At 41.1% G+C, this 13402-nt stretch overlaps 1 protein-coding gene and 1 pseudogene across 3 annotated transcripts in view; one reads left to right on the top strand and one right to left on the bottom strand.

Annotated features, from left to right (window-relative positions):
- Positions 1-13402, top strand: part of CHCHD3 (coiled-coil-helix-coiled-coil-helix domain containing 3) — a 285119-nt gene that overhangs the window by 139143 nt on the left and 132574 nt on the right. The window lies entirely within an intron of this gene.
- LOC124523854 (60S ribosomal protein L15-like) lies at positions 383-987 on the bottom strand (annotated as a pseudogene).

Genomic DNA, 13402 nt, shown 5'->3' with positions numbered 1-13402 from the left:
CTGCCCCTCCCCCGTTCATGCTCTGTCTCTCTCTGTCCCAAAAATAAATAAATGTTGAAAAAAAAATTAAAAAAAAAAATTATTTTGAGAGGATATTCATCATTGAGAAATTGGCTTCTCTGGTTGTGTTTGAATTGGATCTTACCTGTGGAGTCTGGGGTCCTTAAGAGTTCCCCTGCTGTCTTCTCTAAAAATGGAAACTGACAGGGTAAATGCAAAATACTTTGCTCATTGAATTTGAGTACTAATAAGAATAATAAAACCGTATGTTTTTTTCCTTATGCCCCCATTTCTAGCCCTATTGATGCCTATTGAGTGTGTGTGTGTATTTTTTTTTTTTTGACCTAAATTGTTTCTTAGGTAAGAATTTTACAAGCATTACTTATATTAGTGGTAACGGTGGAGCTGGAGAGTATTGCTTCTTCTCCATGCCACTTGGCGAGAACCAGCAATAGTCTAGTGGAACTTGTGACCCTTTCCAAGGCCATGGCTTTTGTGGCTTGCAGGTGTCAGCCCTCATATCTCCCTGAGCTGATAGACTGGTTTGGTGATCTACTGGCTGTCAGGATTTCTTCTGATAGCTTTATGGAATGGATCAATGAGTATAACCTCAAAGAATTTGCATGTGGAATCTTCTTCAACACAGCAAGAGTTCAAGACTCTCAGAACCCCACAGTGGTGTCCAGCTTACTCCTCTGCAACAGATAGAAGGCTTTGGGGAAACTTTAGCTGGTTAACACCATGATGGACAAACTGGCCATAGGTTGCACCCTTAGGCACTGAGTGTTTGCAGCCACCACATCACACATGAATCTTGGCCTCGTACCCCAGTCTTCATTCTTTATTGGGCCAGGCTGGGCGGGGGGCCTCTGTGGGAGGCACCACAGAGAGCCGGTGGTATTGGCAGCTGAGCACTCTGAGAAGAAAATGCATTACATTGGATGGCTTCTTCCTCCATAGCTTCTGGATGTACATGTAGGTGCCCATCTTGGCTTTCCTATGAGCTGATGGCTCTGCCGGATGGAAAGGCTTGAATATATTTCTTAACATGTTTGGTTATTTGCTCCACCAGTCCATGGAAGATTCAACAAATCCCAAGACTGGAGTGAATAATGGAATCTGTAAATTGGAAGCCATCACTGTGATCCTGGGAGAAATGACTGCTAACTGCTTGATATTGAAGGAAAAGACACAATATAGAAAGTAAGAACTGTATGAAAGTGCTTCAGTGGTGAATATTCCTTAAAATTTTTTTTATCGTTATTTATTTTTGAGAGGCAGAGAGAGAGACAGAGCACAAGTCGAGAAGGGACAAAGAGAGAGGGAGACACAGAATCCAAAGCAGATCCAGGTTCTGAGCTGTCAGCACAGAGCCTGACGCAGGGCTGAAACTCATGAACTGTTAGATCACGACCTGAGCTGAAGTCAGACGCTTAACTGACTGAACCACCCACGTGCCCCTGGTGAATATTCCTAATGATCGCCTTGATTCATCCATAAAGCAAAACAACTTGGAAGCACTTCACTACTTTCTGTCCAATTGCCTGTAAGGAGACAGGGAAATGAAATACTCTGAGGAAAGATTTCCTTTACAGATGGCCACAGATTTAATCAGGGATTTAGGATGCATGAAGATAGAAGCTTCAGTTATATAGAAAATGCACTTAAATGGAGCACTTTATTTCCCAGGGATGCCAGATAATTGAGTTATACCTAAAATCTTGAACTGTCTGAATAACACACATTCATACACACATCTAGCCTCTGTGTGCCAAGAGGTGTTAAATGGTTTGAAAACTGTAATTAAATAGCTGAAATTCTGCTCCAAAACCACTGTAAGCATTGCCTCTTGTAGTATTTCAGTATTAAGTGCTAAAATTTAATCTGGGTAGCTGTGACTAATCTACTCTCTATTTGTAACACATTCAAATTAAGAGGTGTATGTTCTTGTTCATGTACTTTCTCATTAGCACTAATAATGCTAATGGGAGTGACAAATGTATTCTGTTTCTGCTTTCTATCACTCACACCTTTTAGATAGCTAGCTCCTTAGAGGAAGTAATTTTCCATGTGATACATTTGTGGAGCTGTGTGTTTACTTAATAGTTTACCTCAAAAGAGAATATGTCCATAGGGACTATTTATTAGTTGATGGGCTCCTGGGAAAAGAAATTTGAATTAATCAATTTGAACCGTGGAAGAAATTATGATGATAATTAATATAAATGAGAATACCACAAACTCATTTGTTCCAATACATCTTTCAGGGTTGTTGTTGTTTTTTTTTTTTTTTTTGGTTTGTTTGTTTTGTTTTGTTTTTTAATTTATTACGAGACTTCAAGGGTTTTTTTTTTTTTTTTTTATCCCCCAGACTCTTGACTTTGATGCTTGAGTATACCCTATTCATTTCTCCTCTCCAAACCTTCCTGTTTGTTCAAAAGACTCTTTAATGTTTAAGCGAGTGAGTGACAGTTCTCAGTATTTGAAACAGTGCAAAGCCCTCTTCTTTTTGTGAGTACTCATCTCATTAAGGGTTAGTATGCTTTGTTATTATATTCCCTCCACCATCTTAGCAAATCCTTTCTTTCTTTCTTTCTTTTTTTTTTAATGTTTATTTTTGAGAGAGAGTGAGAGCGTGCACGCATGAGCAGGGGAGGGACGGGGTTGGGGGAGACAGAGGATCTGAAGCAGGCTTTGTGCTGACAGCAAGAGAGCCTGATGCGAGGCTCAGACTCACGAACCGCTAGATCGTGAGCTGAGCTGAAGTCAGATGCTTAAACGACTGAGCCACCCAGGCGCCCCAAGTCCTTTCTTTTTTGAGAGATCCAGAATGGGATCTGTGCAGGGATAGCCTGCTGTTACCAGGTTTCCTCCTGCTTTCCCCAGCCCCCAACTCTTACACACTCATTCATGTTCACTGCACCCCATGCCTCATGGGAATGGTGGCTGTGCAGTCCACAGCTCCGGCTCCTCTTTCAGAGGAGATTCATTGATCTCCCCAAACCAAATTCCAAGTGGAACAGCCCATTTTCAAGTTGTGTACAGTCTGTATTTCTGTCTTGTCTTGATGGGTTACTCAGATTGTTAGGCTCTGGAAATAGATGTATCAAGTGTGCAATGTCACATGGGGGAAAGAGTGTGAATCCCTACCATTATTAACTTTATGTCCTTGGGCAAGTCATTTAACATCCACAAGCCTCAGTGTTTCCATCTGTTAAGTAGAAATAATTAATAGCCATGATACGTACTTCACAGAATGATTGGAAACATCATAGGAGATAATGTACATGAAAGTGCCTTGTAAGTTTTTTAGAACGGGATATAAACCAAAGACAGTTATTTACTATTTAACAGAAAGAGAGAAGAACTGTGTTGGCAGGTCTCTAAAATGCTATGAATTTTTTTTTTTTCAACGTTTATTTTTATTTTTGGGACAGAGAGAGACAGAGCATGAACGGGGGAGGGGCAGAGAGAGAGGGAGACACAGAATCAGAAACAGGCTCCAGGCTCTGAGCCATCAGCCCAGAGCCCGACGCGGGGCTCAAACTCCTGGACCGCGAGATCGTGACCTGGCTGAAGTCGGCCGCTTAACCGACTGCGCCACCCAGGCGCCCCTAAAATGCTATGAATTTTCTTAACTTGTTGAAGGTATTTGCTAGGAATTCTTTTTTCTGTCATTTTATACAACCACTGATATATTGTTTTTAAGTAACAGATCTTTAAATAATTAATTTCCTTAATGGCAGTATGCTGTGTAAGTAAAACACTTGACAATAATAAGGGACTTCGAAAAGGCAATGCCCTTTGACAGATGAAAGATCAGCCAGTCTCCTTATGTAGCACAGTGAAGAAATAGTAGCCACCAGATTAAATCTTAAAGACTAATAGTGTTTCAGTAATTATAAGAGCTCGTTTATATTTTGGATAAACTGCTGTTGGTAAACATTGGATTGTATTATATTAGCTCACGGAGCTGATTGCCAGCCCCAGAATAAGCATAAGACTTACTAAAAGCTTTCATCAGTGGCTTGAAGTCGGTAGGCACCACCGCCTAATATTTCAGTTAGCGTGGAGAGGCAGGTAATGACATTATGAATACATTTATAATGCAGGCCAATTTCTTCTCAAATGCATGTAAGTATTATTACTTTACCAGGAGTCTGTGAAATATGATTTATTTAATGCATTTCAGCCCCCATCATATTAAGATATAATTGAGATGCGAAGTAAAAAAAAAAAAAAAAAGCTGCATGCAGTTGGTATGGTACATGAATCATAGACTAAATTGCTTGTAATTTTAAAGGCACTTAGAGAAATTGTGAAATTTATATAATGCATTCTTATATTTGGAAAAGGTTATAAGAACAATAGTCTGGTTATTTTAGTATTTCAGTCCTAAAAATAGGACTTTTGAATTATTATTAAACCTGAGATAGCCATATTCGTGAACAAACCCAAAAGTCTTTGTGTCCACTTCTCATTGAATAATTTTTGTGAATTTTTCCTTTAAACATCTCCTATTTAGCAGAGTAGTTGAGCAGCACATGATTTCTATAAAGGCCACAATCTAGTTTTTATAAACTATACAACTGATGAATGACAACATAAACGTTGCCAGCATGTTTAGAAGGGAATCAGTTAAATGGTACTTGGAATTTCGATGATTATTGCTTTGAAAAGACTGAAAATCACAGGTCTTGGCTTATAGTTTAATTACTTGCTTAACAATCGCTAGTGATTCACTAAATCACAAGGCTTCCAAACAAATAACATCAGTAACTGCCGCCATGCCTGAGCAACTCCAATTTTCTTGACAATGGCTACCAAACTGTGTTTAGCCTAATAGAAACTGTTAGTTTAACAGCAAGCAATAGGAGTTTCAAGTGTACCATTGATGAGATGCCAGCGAATTGAGTGCTTTACCAGTGGTAACCCTTGTGTCAAGAATAACATCAGCATGTTTCATCAAGACCAGTTGGAGAAGCGAATACAGTAATTATCCACCTACCTTTTTGATACTGGATTTAATAATTACGAGCACTGTCCAGCTTTTCAGGGCTTCTAATTAATAACTGGTTCTTAAGAACGCAGCTTGCGGTTCCTCACCGTTTGAATAAGACTGGGCAACAGGGAGAGCTTAAGGTCCTTCGTACCTTTGTGGGCCAGGGTCAGAACTCCTGGTGGCAGTTGAAAAGAAGAGCGAGATTCAGGTGTCCTGGTGAGAGAATTTAATTTGTGCCTTTATTGACCTGTGCTCTCTTTCTTTGCCGTGTCTTAACTTGGTGGCATTTCTGTGAGTTAGTGACTCTTCCGTCGTGCCCTTTTGCAGTGGCAAGCTCTTTATTTCAAGTAGATTCTCCCAGAATTAAAAGAGTTCCTCATTTTTCACTTATTTAGAGCCACAGTCTTGCTCGCATGAGTTACCTTAACCCCCGTTCCTTAGTATTTTACCACTGAAATCATGGAAAAAAACGTATCAGACCTACCTTTAAGCAGTGATGATAATGGTACTTTATCGAGTGCTCAGTCATACCAGGCTCTGTGCCAAGAACTCCACATATATTTTATATAATTGTTATAGCATGAGGTGATAGTATTCCTGCTCCTATAAGATTGGAGTAACTGAGGCTTAGAGAAGTGAAGTAATTTGTGCATAGTCACCAGGCAATCACTTTGGCCCCAGACCCATGCTTGGAGCTACTATGCCATACCATCCCTGTAGTATAAATGTGCCCTCTTAATTTGTGAACAGGACTTATTTAGGTGTGATGCTATGTAAAATATGGCCCTCCTTGGTGTAGATGGGTTTTTAATTGTGTCCTACAATAATACATTTTAAATTACGACCCACTGCCCACAGATAAATTAATTGAAACACAAGAAAGGATACCGTATTTTATTTATTCCATTTTCTGCCTTCATCTTTTCTACTTTCTTCTGTTTCCATTTTCAAAAACAGTGGGTTTTGACCCACTAATAGATTTCACAGTCCACTAATGGGTAGCAACCTACAATTTGAAAATCGTTGCAAATCAGTGCTGGCGTTTTGGGCTCATGCTAGTGAGTGAAATCTGGGTTTCACTGGTTTCACACTTGCTTATATGCTGCCTCAGGTACTTGCACTTCTAATTTTGTTAGTTTTCTAATTTTGTGAGACCTTCAGTAGTTTTGCTAGGAGGCATTTATGAGTGATTGAATTCTGAGGATGGATTAATACCTTTCCTGAGGCTCAGAGTTTCTCCTTTGCCATTTCATCATGGTCCTTTGGGGATCCTGTGGAGTTTAGATTCAGGGTTATGCTTAGGTTGTACTTTCCAGAGGCTGCCTCCCTTTCTTTCTTAAGTTCTCTTATGCCAGGCAAGTTCATTATGGCAATTGAAGGAAACTGAAGAGGAAAAAAATGGTCTCCCTCCAGTTATACCTCTTCTGTTTTGTCTCCTGTTGTGCTGGACACTGTATACCCCCTGTGTTATTATAAATAGAATTGAGAAGGTGCAGAAATTAATCATCTTGTACCCTTTGCCAGGCAGACCTACCTAAGTACTGGCCAGAATTCAAGACTAAGGTTATTGCCCCACTTGTCTTTGCCTGGAATGAACTGGTAGCACAGACTAAGGTAACCCAGCAGCACTAGCGTGACACGTGGTGCCCCCATCCTCTCATCCAGTCCCTCCTTGAATCAGCAAATTTGGGTGCCTCCTCCGTGCCAGAAGGCTCCAGGGCTATGATGGGGAGTGTGATACACATGGTGCTCCTTTCTTTGAGTTTACATTCTAGTGGGAGACAGACCATACGTAAGACATGCAGTCAATATTGGAGGAGCTATAATATGGAGTAAGATGATGGAGCCTTGCAGCCTGCAGCATTTCTCCACTTGTCTGTGCCCCATCCCCAGGACTGTCAGTTTTGCCAGTACCCACAGATCCTCGAAAGAGACGCAGAACGTGTAAGTCAAAGGCCACCGTGGGCTTTTCATTTGTGAGAGGCCTATAACTCAAGGGGAGACTGTTGAGGGGAATGGGGCCAGAGTGGTCCCTGGAGCAGCAGCATCATTTTTTCTTGTTAAACGCAGACTCTCTGACCCAGCTCAGACCTACTGAGGCAGAATCTGCATTTTAACAAGATCCCCAGGCGAATATGCACATTAAAGTTTGAGAAGTACTCTTAGAGTCGTGGTATTTCTCTACTTGGCTATGTAGAGAAATACGAGTTGGGCATGAGAAGTCATGGCCAGCAGAATGATACTTTGTCACACCTTTAAGCATCAACAAGGATGTCAGATGCTGCTGCTTTTACTCACTTCTCTTACTCCCAGCAAGACCGAGCAGTGCACCCTATCCTGTCCTTTTGATATCTCCCTCCCCACAACTGGAATGGACTACCTGAAGTTAGTCCTCAGCCAGCATCATTCAGAAATCCCACTGGTATGCTGTAGTTCCATGTCTATATGCCCAGCACCTGCCCTCTTTTGTCTCCTTGCACCCACAGGAAGGCCCTTTTGCCTGTAGCCCCCTTGCCCATAGACTCTCTTGCCATATGTATGCCTGTGTGCCATAAACCTTTGAAATACTTGTGATCTTTGGCTCAGCTGTGTGGTGTTTTGACCTCTGGTATCTTTTGAGGGAAGGAAATCCAGATGTGGACCAAGTCAGACTAGGGCTTTGCATTTAAAAAAAAAAAAAAAAAAAAAAAAAGGAATCTCGATTCTCAGGTATCACTCCAAACCAATGAAATCCATGTTTCTGCAGGATGGGACCTAGGATGTGGCAGTTTTTCAAAGCTTCCAGGTGATTCCAATGGGCAACCAAGGTTGACAACCTCCTCTCTAGAGGGAAAATATCTTTTATGTAGGGCCCTAGAACAATTTAGAAGCTACCTATGATAAATTCTGACTGATGCTTTCAGTGTCCATCATTGAAGTACACCCTTGTTGTGCAGATACAGATGTGTATAGCATGCTGAGTGCACACCTGTAGAATTGCTTGGGCTCATTCTTGTAAAAACATGGCAGAATTGATGGCAGCAGAACGGAAAGCTACCAGAGTTGAATTTGAGTCAGCACAATGAGACTGACATCAGATCCTGTGGAAAATATAACACTTGTGACTCAGTTGATAGATGAATAATAGCACTTTTGCATTTGAAAAATCACAGTTCTTTTGAACGGTTAGGATGTTCTTGCCTACCGTTGTTGTCTGTCTGTTTCACGCTTGTGAAACTCATCAAGACCCAGGGTTATATCTGATTCTGAAAAGGACAGCTGTAAGTCCCAAACTTCCACATTCTGGAAGGTTTTCATGTCAGAAAACCTTGCTTTTGCCTTTTGCTTTTTCAGATGACACAGAGCAGAAAGGATCAGCTGGGAGTCCCTCAAAGCCAGAAGATTAAATGGAATTAAGAGAAGGTATTCTGAGGCAGGACACAGTGGCTAGATGAAGGGACTCCAGGGGGAAGATTTTGAGGTCCTTAGATTTTATGACGTTTTCATAAGCCAGGGTGATAAGCTGTGGCTTGGAAGAGAAACTCAGGTGGAAAAATTGAAAGGAGGTCCTTAAAATTTTGTAGGATGTAAAAAAGAGGAATTTTAGCGGATAAGTTTTGCGTGCCAGTAATGAGCCTGATCTGAAATAGTGTCCTTCTAGCACTTTGATATGGGTCTATCAGTGGTCTGCCTTTGACGTTCAGACCCTGCATGAGCCGCCTTAACTTGTGAATCCTGACTAAAAGGGAACAGTTGGAGATGGCAGGTTCTGTGCTCATGTACGAGAGTGATGGGCTCCCAAGTTGTGCTGGCCAATAAGCAGTTCCTTCCAGGGTAGAGACCAAGGGAAGTGCCTTGCTTTTGCTTTGTCTTAGTGCCTGCATGTCTTTGACAAGTGAACAATAAAATGTACTGTTTGATTTCAGACTGTCTTGCTTCTTTCCTGTGTCCCTCCTGCAATCTTTCTTTTTCATGTCACATTACACAAGGTGCTTTTCACCTCTCTTTCTTGACCCTGGGTTCCAGTGTTCATTGGTCGCTCTCACCCAGGATGTGCTCTAATTGGCAAAACTGTAACCTGGTGGCAGCAGTTCGCTATTTCAGTTTCCTAATTGGTGTCAGGGGCTGCTGGTGGAGCCCAGCCATGTGGGATTGATTGATAGATCGGCCGCTGTGACCGCCAAGCTTCCGTCTGACCAACAGGTTTATTGCTTTTGAAACCAAAAATTAAAATGTTAAATATATCCTACAGTGTTCATAGTGGGTCTGAAATGAAATCAGCTATTCATCATTAAGGAACACTTTCAATGTTACCTAAAGGTCCCTTGGGTTTGCAACTCGAAATTTTGTTCTATTTCTAACTCACAGCTGGCTGTTTTCTTGCTTTCATAATGCAGTGTAAAGCTGCATTATATTTCACACTGCCTGCTGCACAGTGGGTTTCTTCTTTTCAGAAGTAAGGCAGACATGGTGTTAAATGTGTGTGTGTGTTGGGGGTTGGGGTGGCATTGAAGATGCTCTTCTTATAAAACTTGAAATGTACAAGCTCGTTTACATTGGTCAGTGAGAATGTAGATTGTTAACTGTGAATCATAAGAAAAAATGAAAGCTGCTTTTTCAAAAGGTATTTCATGTAATTGACATTTACGTTGAAAGTATAACTGAGCATTTAGGTATAGGAGTGTAATATAATGACTGTTTACCCAAATTAATGCCTGAAGTTACAGAAGGCTACAAAATACTGCATTTAAAAAATTTTGTTTCTTAATGTTTTACTTATTTTTGAGAGAGACAGACAGAATGAGAGTGGGTTAGGGGCAGAGAGAGAGGGAGACACAGAATCTAAAGCAGGTTCCGGGCTCTGAGCTGTCAGCACAGAGCCCAACGCAGGGCTCAAACCCACAAGCTGTGAGATCATGACCCGAGCTGAAGTCAGATACTTAACCGGCTGAGCCACCCAGGTGCCCCTACAAAATACTGTATTTTAAAATCTAGTTTAATATTTTGTGATTAACATGTTATATTTCAGTATGATAAAACAATGCATAATCTTAAAGAGATAAAATATTACCAGTGAGCAGACCTCTTTGATGTTTTTGTCTCATCCAGTTTCTGTTGCCAGTACTTAATCATTTATAGCAGCATTTCTTTTGGAGAAAAAATTCAATCTTTATCAATATACATTGTGTTTTAAAACATTCTAGTAATGCTGTCTTATGTTTGTTTGCATAATACTGGTTTTCCAAAGAACTTTCATATATATTATCTCTGTCGGTCCTTTGGATACCCTCAAATTAAAGAATTGTTACTTTACATTTTATTGAGGAGGGGACTGATAATCAAAAATTAGGTGACTTGGTGGAAATCGCTACTACCACAGAAGTGACTGAGTCATGGCTTGAACCAGCCCTTGACATTCCTTGTCTAGTGTTTTCCCACATTAATATAGTGCTTTCTATGTGCTGAGCGTTACATTAGTGCTCTTGGCATTACAAAGATGACTCACACTGTCTTGTTTTTTGAGGAGTCTCCATATTGTTTTCTAATGTGGCTGCACCACTTTGTATTGGGAGATTTTCTTTAAAGAGGTTGATGTATTTGGGAGTTAAGGGAAGGAGCCCCAATGGCAAGAGAAGGATCAAAAATGCAAGAAAAGTGGTGATAAATTGATAGAGCAAAATCTCAGAAATTTGGGAGTACATCCAAGTTTAGATTTGAGGGTCTTCCTCTCCAGAGTGAGAGAAGGAGGAAAGGAAGGATCGTGTGAGGAAATGTAAGCTGAAGGGAGAGAAGTTTGCAGCCTAATGGCCTCCGTTTTCTCAGTTACAGGATTTACTGAGATTCTACATTCTTCTGTGTGAATGCCGAGTCGATTTGTTCTTTAGAGTAGGGCTCTGAAGCAGCTAAGGTGAACATGGTCAGGTGAGAGGCGATGGAATTCCCAGTCCAGTGTCCTGAGCAGGTGCATCTTCATTGCTAAGCAGATGTTGATGCCTCTTACCTGACTCGCTTGCCCCCTTCCTGATACCTCTGTCCCAACTTCAGCTTTCGCTCATGTCTCCCAAACTTCTTTTTGTTTTTCTTCCTTATCCTTGATTTATTTTTCTTCCATGTTCTAGTTCTTCCTTCTTGCCTGGGCCTGCCCTCCTCCCTTAGGATACCTTCCTCGTCAGGCCTCCAGCTAAAGATCCTAGTCTAGTCTTTCTGTGGGACTCTTCTGCAAGTTCTGTGCTTCTTAGAGATAAAAAGGCTGAAATGGCTTCATGGGTCCTTTTCTCAACTGTCTAATCAATCGATTTGCTATATGAATACTTAAATATGTTAGAAGATCCTTCAGGATATGGATATCGTTGACTTTCGGGGTACATTAAGATACTTCTTGTGAAGGATGAAACCTTTTAAAAAAGTTAAAATGAAGTGTAAAATGTATCTGACAGATTGGTTTTCTATCAGATGGACTGGGTTTTTCTTGCCAAAACATACTTTTGAGTCTTACTGAAGGGTGAGTTCTTCCAGTGCTTCTGAAATCTGTTCTGACATTGGAAATGGACATCCAATTCCAAGAAGAGCCTTACATTAAAGATTGCCAATTTCAAACAATTTAATAGATACATAAGTGATAGAGCTATTTTAACAGTGTCTTTCAGCTTTTGAAAAATACCACTTGTTTTAGAAATTCAAGCTGTTTTAAACCAGTTGCTTCCACGCAGCTTGGCGGTAGCTGTTAGACCCTATTATAAATGCTTCAGCAAGGTTCAGTGTTGTAATCTTGGAAGGGGCTGAAGTTGGTTACATATTTGATCCAATTACCAGGCACCTATCTGATTAGAAGCAGAGTTCGTTGATGGCTGATGAGAGGTTAGAAATGAATAGAGAGTTTCCAGGGACTTGGTGTGTATCTTAAGAGTAAAGGAGATTTCCCATTTCACTTCATTGTGGCTAATAAAGGCAGCTGGGGAAGGGGCCAGAAGCATCAGCAGTTTGGAGAAAATTTATGATTTTCCATGAAACTACTGTTCATACTACATTTTGGGGAAACAGGCTAACATCTGTTTCATTGTTGTAGTGGGCTCTTTGCTGTCTGAGGTTCTAATCTGGGGGTCGTGGGCTTCTGTGTAATCTGTGGGAATGTATGTTTTAATAAACTGTACTCCCTAAATTTCTGTCATACTTCAGATTCTAATCATTAAGTCCGTATCTCATAATACATAGAACTGCTCATAAAAAGACGAATCAGTAGAGATGATTGATAAAAGAGTACGGGCACTGACATTTTATTACCTGATGTTATTTATTATACTGATATTTTGTACCTGTGTCTCAAAGTCACAGCTTGCAATGCATTCACACACATCATCTCATTTGTTCGTCACAGCTTCCTGTGAGTACTTCCTGTTCAACCTCTGTACTCTCTCTTTACAGTCTCATCACACCCATGGCTCCAGCCATCAGCCATAGACCAATAACTTCAGAATGTATATTCTCAGGCTGTATTTTTCAACATGTAACATTTAACCAGTGTTCTCTTCTCACCTGCTAACTTCAGCAGAAACTGCTGTTCTCTTTCTCAGTGAGTGAGACCGCCATCTATATCCGAAATCTGGTTGTCCTCCTTGCCATTCCCGTCTCCTCTTCCACAGTCCACTGATTCCACTTCCTTAAACCTCTGGAATCCAAACCTGCCGCCACAGACCTTGTCTGGGCCTTCATGACATTTAGCCTGTATCTCTGAAAGCATACCCCAGGTAGTCTGCCTCCGTGTTCCATGTGGCCTCTGGAGTGGTTTGGTTTGTCTCAGATGAAACTCTGGTGTGTTACTCCCATGGAAGAAGTCCTGCAGCAGCTCATCTTGGTCTCCAGGTAAAGCTGGAGGCTCAGTATGGTAGCAAGGCGTATCTTCATAGTCTGCCCCTGCACGGTTTTGCCACGTCATGTTTGGCCATATTTCTGAGTGCGGCATAGACAGCACTGCCCTGAACCATTGGTAGGTTGCTGACCCTGCTGTGTACTTTCGTGCTACCACCCCTCCATGCTTTAATGCCTTTGCTTGCAAATACGCACATACGTCTTTTCCATATTGACACTTTCTTGAGCCCCATCTTTTGGAACCATTTTTTGTTAATGTTTCTCCATCCACTGTGAAATTTATTATCCTTCTTCTGTGTTCCGACTCCACTTTCCCAGCAGATGTGAGCTTTTAGAGGACAGGGGCAATGAGGTGAACATCTGTTTCTCCAGCACCTTGTGTCATCTGGGACACTTAGGAATGTCATGGATGTTTGCAGAGCATTGCACAGGTCTGAGCCTACACACATATCATATCAACTAATTCCCAAAGTTCTTCTAGTCTAGAACTTCTATTCCACTTCTGTATACACCGATTCCTAAAAATGTAAGTTGTGATTCAACTGACAAAATCAT

This window comes from Lynx rufus, unplaced genomic scaffold, assembly GCF_022079265.1.
Source record: "Lynx rufus isolate CCGP_SWC_20201006 ecotype Redwood Valley unplaced genomic scaffold, mLynRuf1.p SCAF_4, whole genome shotgun sequence".
Lineage (NCBI taxonomy): Eukaryota > Metazoa > Chordata > Mammalia > Carnivora > Felidae > Lynx > Lynx rufus.
The sequence above is the reverse complement of the archived record's forward strand: the minus strand, read 5'-3'. Positions and strand labels throughout refer to the sequence as shown.